Consider the following 7,729-nt stretch of genomic DNA (forward strand, 5'->3'; position numbering starts at 1 on the left):
ACAAGTGACCTTGACAAAAGAATCCTATTCTAGAACAACCCCTCTTCCATACACAGACGGGGTACGGACTAGTCATATTCTTTCGCGGAAATTCTACTTTATACCCAGGGTTTCCTCTGCCCGAAGCAGACCAGGATGCATGCCCCCTGGGTTCCAGTCTCATCTTTCCGAATCACTCACACTCATCGGGAAGGAGGACTGGGGGTGGAGACATTTCTTGATTGAATAGACCATTGAGGGTTGGTATGTGACTACTTGCGATGCGTGATCCTGGAAATGAAAGTTGGTCTACGAGCTTGACCATTCTTCCTTCGTGTGGAAAACACATTACTCTAAAGAGTGAGGAGACTATAGCTCCCATGCAATATATATAGTCTCGTCCAAGGAGTAGGTTATAATCCAAGGGTCCTTGAACGACCATCACGTTCATTTGAACGGTCTTCCCTTTGAATGTAACAGGCACATTGGGGAGGATCCCTAATGGTCGACTGGTTCCTTTATCAAAACCCGAGAGATTTCTTATCTCAGGCAAAAGCGTCGGGGAACCCAGTGCTTTCCAAGCAATAGAGGAAAGGATACTCACAGATGCCCCTTCATCAATCATATTGCCGGCCATTACCATTCTATAAATTTGGACTATGATTCTGAATGGTATACTGGCTGGCAACCGGGGTCTGCCTAGTTGGTTCCAATCAAAGGACACAACCAGGTTGCTTGGTGGTGGGACCGAATACACGGCCGGATATGACCCTGATGATGTTCCTTCCTGCGATAAAGGAATGGGCGCATTGCCCTGACGCTCATCAGAGTCTGTGTTGATGAAAAGAATCTGGATGGTGTCATCCTTATTCTCTTCAGTGAGGGTGTCATTTGAAGATGAATCTTCATTGACGGTGTCATTTGAAGATGAAACCTCCGAAGGCAGAACCGGGTCAACTGCCGTTTCGACCTTTGGACTTTCGTCTGGTCTGGATTCAGTAGGTTCATTTTCAATGACTGATGCTTCAGCTGACCACTTGAGCGGGCCAACTGTATTTTCAACCAACGAAGGACTTGGCACGAGTTTTTTGTATCCAGGAGGAAGTCTTAACGGTGACACCGGACGATCTTCCAAAACTCTCTTCGCTTCGTCTAAGAAGGGACAACGGTGGATGGCGTGATCGCCTTCACACAGTCTACAGGGGAATCTTGCTCCCCCTTTTTGTCTTGAACCTTCACTTTCGCTGGTTGACGGTAAGCATTCAACATGACTATCAGAGGTTGATGCTCCCGAATTGTGCAAACGAGGTGACCAGTCCCTTAGTATCCGGGGAATACAGGGACAATCTCTATGGAAGTGGTCTCCTCTACATATGACACACGGCGATTTAGGCCCGGTCTGTTCTGTGTGTGGATTTTTCTCAGATGTCTTTTGCTTGCCCCCAGTCGCCTTAGGCTCCTTCTTCTTCTTCTCTCTCTTCTTCTTCTCCTTCTTCTCCATGGGAGCTTGGCTTTTGCCGGCTCTACCTTGCGAAGACAAAGGATTGGAGGAAGAGTTATAGGAAGTAGAGGGCTGGTGGGCAGCTCTAGACTGATCTAACTGTTGACTCGACTGTTCAGGAACCATGGTGTTCTAAACTACATTGGTTGAGAATAGCCAAATTGGCAGGCCAATTGTCAGTCCTGGAAGCGACAATGTGGCCATGTGGGGCACACCAACTTCTCCCCAAGAGGAGAAAAGACTAGGATTTCCATCAGGTGGAATTCCTTGGTTGGGGCGTTCCATGTTCTCAACCTACAGATCAACGCAGGAATAGGAGGTGATTATGTTCCGTTTAAAATAAATTTTATAACGACGCTTTAGACACAACTTGCTTTTTCACTTTTTAAGAGTCGAGAAAAAGCTAAAGATGACTCTAGTCTCCTTCGATGTTTTAACGAGCCCAAAGTGACAAATGCTCGGATGGACTTTTTCAGTTATAGAGTTTGAAAAAGGCCAAAAGAAACTGGTCTGGAGTTCTAGGCAGAGGGTGTGCCAAACTTTTCGCAAAACCACAGAATATGTTTTACGGTACGAGTGGTCGATCTTCGTGAATGTTGTGTTCACTGCATTGCGATCAGTAGGGCGGCCGACACGGTTTCCTATGGATAAAGGCTTTGTTCCTATAGGGGTCTCCCAATATATAAGCGACGGTACGTGGGAGCACAAGTCCGTATTGATACTTATCGCTTCACTGTGGAGGAATCACCCAACCACTCAACGCTAAGATATCACGTTTAACGACGCCGGAACACATCTCTAGCTTAGACCTCTACGTGTTTGCGTTATGTTTCAATGCGTTGTTATGTAAATTCAATTTATTTTAAGGTTGATCTTGTTTAGCAGTTTTCCTTTATGGATCACCACGAGATGTATAGTAACACTCCTAAATGTAGTCTAAGATGATAAGCAAGCTTTTCAATCTTTCAACTTTGAAAATCTTAACTACTGAGGGAAAAGAAAGACATCATCTTTTCACACAGATCATAGAGCACACACTAATGCACTTTTTCCTAAATCAACATGCAAACTGTCAAAATGCACATGCACAATGCAGGTATTTCTTTTTTCTTTCTTAATGTTGGTGTAATACAAAAAGAAATTTGTTGTATAACTTTGAATTCAATTTCAAGTGAAAGCAAACAAGATTTTCCAAAATCAAAAGACACCTTAAGATTTACTTGTTTCGACACTAGAAATATATAAATTCAAACCATATGAAAAAAGAAAAAGCTCAATTAGCTATGAACAGCAAACAAACTAACTCTTAAGATCAAAACGACACTTATCACAGGTCTAGATCTAAGAGGCCACAACAAGACTAGTTCACTTTTCGTTATGGGAAACTGCAAATGATATAAGAAATACACAAAGAAAAAACACAGTTTCTTTATACAACCGAAGCGGAATAGTGGCAAGGAAAGTTGGTTTCAGATAGGTACATTGACTGATAACAGGCTGCAAAAACAAGGGTGAAAACAGGGCAATAAACAGCAAGGAACCCCAGTAGCACTAGGCAAAACTGGTTCAGCACAGGTAGTACACTGGCAGTTTGACCTTCAGCGCAGGTAGCCCCTTCGGGAATTGTGCTGAAATGCAGACTACCTTCACAGTGCCTGCACTGAAGAGATAAACTTTCGTTTTTCTCAGTTTCCGGGTCACAGATTGCTCAAAAATTCACAGTTTTTGGCCAAATCAGAAGCTATCAATCAAGTACACACTAAGGGATGAAAAGGAGGATGAAAAGCTATCACTAAGAGCTATTTAGAGTCCTTGTGGATCAGCTCTTCAAATCATAAACATGCCCAGAAACTGAGCTAGAGTAGCTGCCCTCTACTTTGCATTTGAAAAATCCAAATGCAGTTCGATTCGGTACTCCCTGTGTTTATGAAATGAATAGCAAAAACACAAAAAACCAACAAGATACGAGTCCCCAGTGGAGTCGCCAATTTGTTGTTGGGAAAAGTATCCTATACGGAATGACCCTATCCCACTCTAAGGGTGATAGTACCTCAGCAAAAATCAAAGCAAAGTTATTTGAGATTACTTCTTTATGAGATGTAAGAGAGAGGAGGAAGAGATCCACTAACCGATGTCTTCCGCTAATTATTGATCCAATCTTCTCCCTTTGCTGCTTGCTCCCAGCTCCTTGCTCTTTCACTGGCCCAGCTACACCAAGATCTTGCAAAATAACAAGAGAGGGAAACTACAAGAAGCATACATTCATAATTGATTCAAGGATTAGAATAAATCAAATACACAAGTATAACAACACACCATTGAAACACATGCATATAGAAGAACCTCAAATGCTTTATTAATGGAAGAAGTAAAGTTCAGGAAGTGATACAACCATAAAAGGCCCAATCCAGCATCACCTCCCAGCAGAAAGAAATCTCCTCTTCACCTCCTTCAAAGCAAATCACCCAATAGTTCTATACTCAAACCAACAACACTTCCTTACATTCAAAAGATTCCAGCCTCCTTAGACCTCATGAGAGAGCTCTATATATAGGAGTTTTGGAGAAAGGATGAGTGAGCTTGTAGCTGGCATGAAGCTTACTAGTGTCCTCTCCCACTTCAGTTATTCTTCAGTTCTTGAGTCCACTTGGAGGTTCTTGCTTCCACTTGGAGATCTAGACCCTCTTACTCATCACCAGTCGAATTCCCTGATCCAAGTGTCATTTTGGAAGCTTCCTGGGCATTGACACCTTGAGGAATGACTGTGCCACTTGGCCAAACTCGCCCAGCGCAGGTAGCCTTCTTTGCAGTTGACCTTCAGCGCAGGCACACAGTGGAGCAGTTGACATTCAGCGCAGATGCTCAGTGGAGCAATTGACATGATCCAGAATTAGCTTGTTTTTGAGTGTTTTCAGGTGGAGAACTGATATTTAGTGCTGTGGTTTGCTGACCTTGTTCCTCTAGGGGTAGGAACAACATGTTTAGGGACTTTGGATCCCTTAGACTATTGAAATTTCAGGCTTCATGTTGTAAGGCACAAAAATGTCTATAACATGGGAAGTAGAATCAGGTGAGTTTCCCCTCTAGTGGTAAGAGGGCGAAACAAATATTAGAGCTTGTGCACAGTGATGTGTTTGGACCTATGAAGGTTCCATCACTGGGTAAGTCTATGTACTATGTATCATTTATAGATGACTTCTCAAGGAATACATGGAGATATTTCCTTAAGAAGAAATATGAAGTCTTTGGTAGGTTTAAAGAATTTAAGGCTCTAGTGGAAAACCAGACAAAGAAGAAGATAAAAGTGCTGAGGACAGATAACGATGGAGAGTTTTGCAGCAAGGAATTTTAAGAATTATATAAGAAGTGTGGTATAGAACGGTAAAAGACTACTCCATATACACCTGAGAAAAATGGAGTTGCGGAAAGAATGAATAAGACATTGATGGAAAGGGAAAGGAGCATGCTCATTGGTGTGAGGTTAGGACAAGAATTTTGGGTAGAGGCAGTGGAAACAACATGTTACTTGGTCAACAGATCACTTTCATCAGCGTTGGAGGATAAGACTCCACAAGATGTATGGACTGGTAAGAAACCCTCTCTTTCACATCTGAGGGTATTTGGATGTGATGCATGTGTACATGTTCCAAAGGAGAAAAGAACCAAGTTGGATAGTAAATCTGAAAAGTGCATCTTTATTAGGTATAAGAATGGTTTAAAGGGTTATAATATTTCGAATCTAGTAACAAGGAAGGTTATGTACAACCGAGATGTGGTCTTCAGAGAGGTGAAAGATGTTATTAAACATGAATTCCCATCAAAGGAACCTGAGAAGATAGAGTTTGAGCTTAAGGAGGAAGAATCATACTCTACAGCAGAAGAGGAATCAGAAGATGAAGAGCCACACACTTCGGGTGTGAGAAGATTAGTTTGAGAAAGAAGGAAGCCAGAAAGGTATAGTCCATCTGCTTTCTTGTTACACTAAAATTTGTCACCATGACTATTTGCAGTCAGTATGGCTCCATCAATTGTCATACTGTCCTCCTTGGAAAGTCTTATACCTATGCTACTCATGTCGAACTCCAAGAAAGAGAGAAAGTCCTTAAAAAATCAATTAACTCCGGTTACGCAATTTCTCTTAACCTTACCTGCGTGTACGCACCCCAAGTTCACAATACCTGCGTACTTGTACGCTCTGTCTGTAAAGGGGTGGGTGCGTACTCCTGTAAAGGTCAAAAGGCGCGAGTTTTACTTCAAAAAAGTTACTTGTGGTCGAATCTAGAGCATTCTAGAAGATGGTTTGACGTGTATTGAGCGCCTCCAGATGGTTCATGCATCCCTATGAAAGAGGAACTTATCCCATCAAGAGGGGAGCTATCCCATTCAAAGAGGGTCTTATCCCATTGATGGTGGACCTGATTAACTTCCTCCAAAGCATTATAAATACAGGCATTGGGCCAGAGGGAGGGGAGGTTGAAAGCTGAACATTCCTAAGGGTAGGTGCTGCTGAAATTAGGACTCCCTTATAGAGCTTGAGAGGAGAGATTCCCATCCTTTCTTAGCTTCATTTGGAAGTGGGTGAGCTGATCAAAGTAAAGGAGAACTCTTGCTGGACCCTAGGAGGGACCTGCACAACACCAAGGCACTGGTTGTAATGGTTTCTTTTGTTTCCACTTAATACAATTAAGTTCATTTTTCTCAACAAGTTGTTATATATAATTTGTTTCATATACTCCTTGGTCTTTATGATGAATATGTTTTATTTTATGAGTTATTCAGGTGCTATGTAATCGTTTGCTTGTTAGTGAATGCAGGTTTCAAAGAGAAGGAGGAGCTCATCTGGATCGAAGAGGCTGGACTGCTACAAACAACGTTGGACTAAAGGTATGCTTTAAACACCTGGTTGCTTGTATTCTAAAAGGATATTTAGGGAAAGATAATGCTTAACTGTCTTGTTTGTCACTAGAAAGCCTTAGCTTCTAGGGAGGTCGGTTTTGTCCACAAAATTGACTCTTTCCGCATGACAAAATGGCGACCATACTGGGGAATCCATGGATTTGATTGATTTCTCTTTTGATTGATACTTTGATTTGAGAAACGTTGATTTCGTTCTAGTTTTTGACTTGATGATTGTGGGATTGGGTGAATTTAATTAATTTTGAGTTAGTTTTCATTTTTCATAATTTTGGGAGAGGTACGCACCCTCTGAGTTAAGCACAGTGCGTACTAGTACGCACTTTTTCTTTGTGCACAGAGTGTAGACGCACCTGTGTAAATAGGTTGCTTGCGTACCCTGTCAAAAATTTGAAAATTTTTAAATTTTTCTCTTTTTTATCAGTTTAGAATTTCTTTATAGGTTTTAGCCATTGCCCAGACCTGCTTGTTCCCTGTCAAAAACATTCCTTGGTTAATTTCATTGGCATTCCTGCTCTAAGCTTTTATCAATTGGGTGTTTTGAGTCTCTTTTTGAGAAATTATTGATTTGATTTCCTTTGGTCATTACTTGGAGGTTTGTCTCAGTCTTTTCACAATTTTGCATCTTTTTGCTTTTGTTTTTGAAAAAAAAAATCCCCCCTCATTCGCCGGGGGGGGGGGGGCTAAATTGTGTATGAGTGTTAATCGCCTTTGAGTGTTTTTATTTTTTGATCTTTGGAACTCTCACCCAATTTTCTCGACCTGCACTTGATTGGTTCTTAGATTACATTAGAACCATCTTGTGTTTGAGAATTCTCTTGCATAGATCACATTTGCCTAATTAGGATTCTCATTTTCAGAATATTATTGAAAAATGTGCATAGATTACATTTGCATACTTTTCAAGTGAATTGTGCATAGATTACAATTGCATAGTTTACATTCTGAAAATTCAATCGTAGATTTAGATCAGTTTTCTTTGATTTGAATTTACACAAAAATAAAAATAAAAAACTATTTTGGGATTGATTTGCATTAGTTTTTCTTGATAAAATTAGTGCATTAGATAATTTGTTATATTTTCTCTTAGTGATCAATTTTTTGCATTGTTGGAAGTGAATGGAAACTTTCTCCTTACTTTAGTTAGGATTCATCGAATTGAAAAGATTACATTATCATATTCGATTGCATTCAGTTGAGTCGGGTCATAACACCAATGGTTTCATATCCATTTAGCCCTTTGAGTAATAACATCCTAAATAACACAACGCTTAATTAAAATTTATCTAGTAATTTTTGCATTTCTAGGGCTCTGATACACCAACATAGCTTAGG

This window comes from Pinus tabuliformis, chromosome 3_1, assembly GCF_031772625.1.
Source record: "Pinus tabuliformis cultivar Carrire ecotype Pingquan chromosome 3_1, CPIR1, whole genome shotgun sequence".
NCBI classification, from domain to species: Eukaryota; Viridiplantae; Streptophyta; class Pinopsida; order Pinales; family Pinaceae; genus Pinus; species Pinus tabuliformis.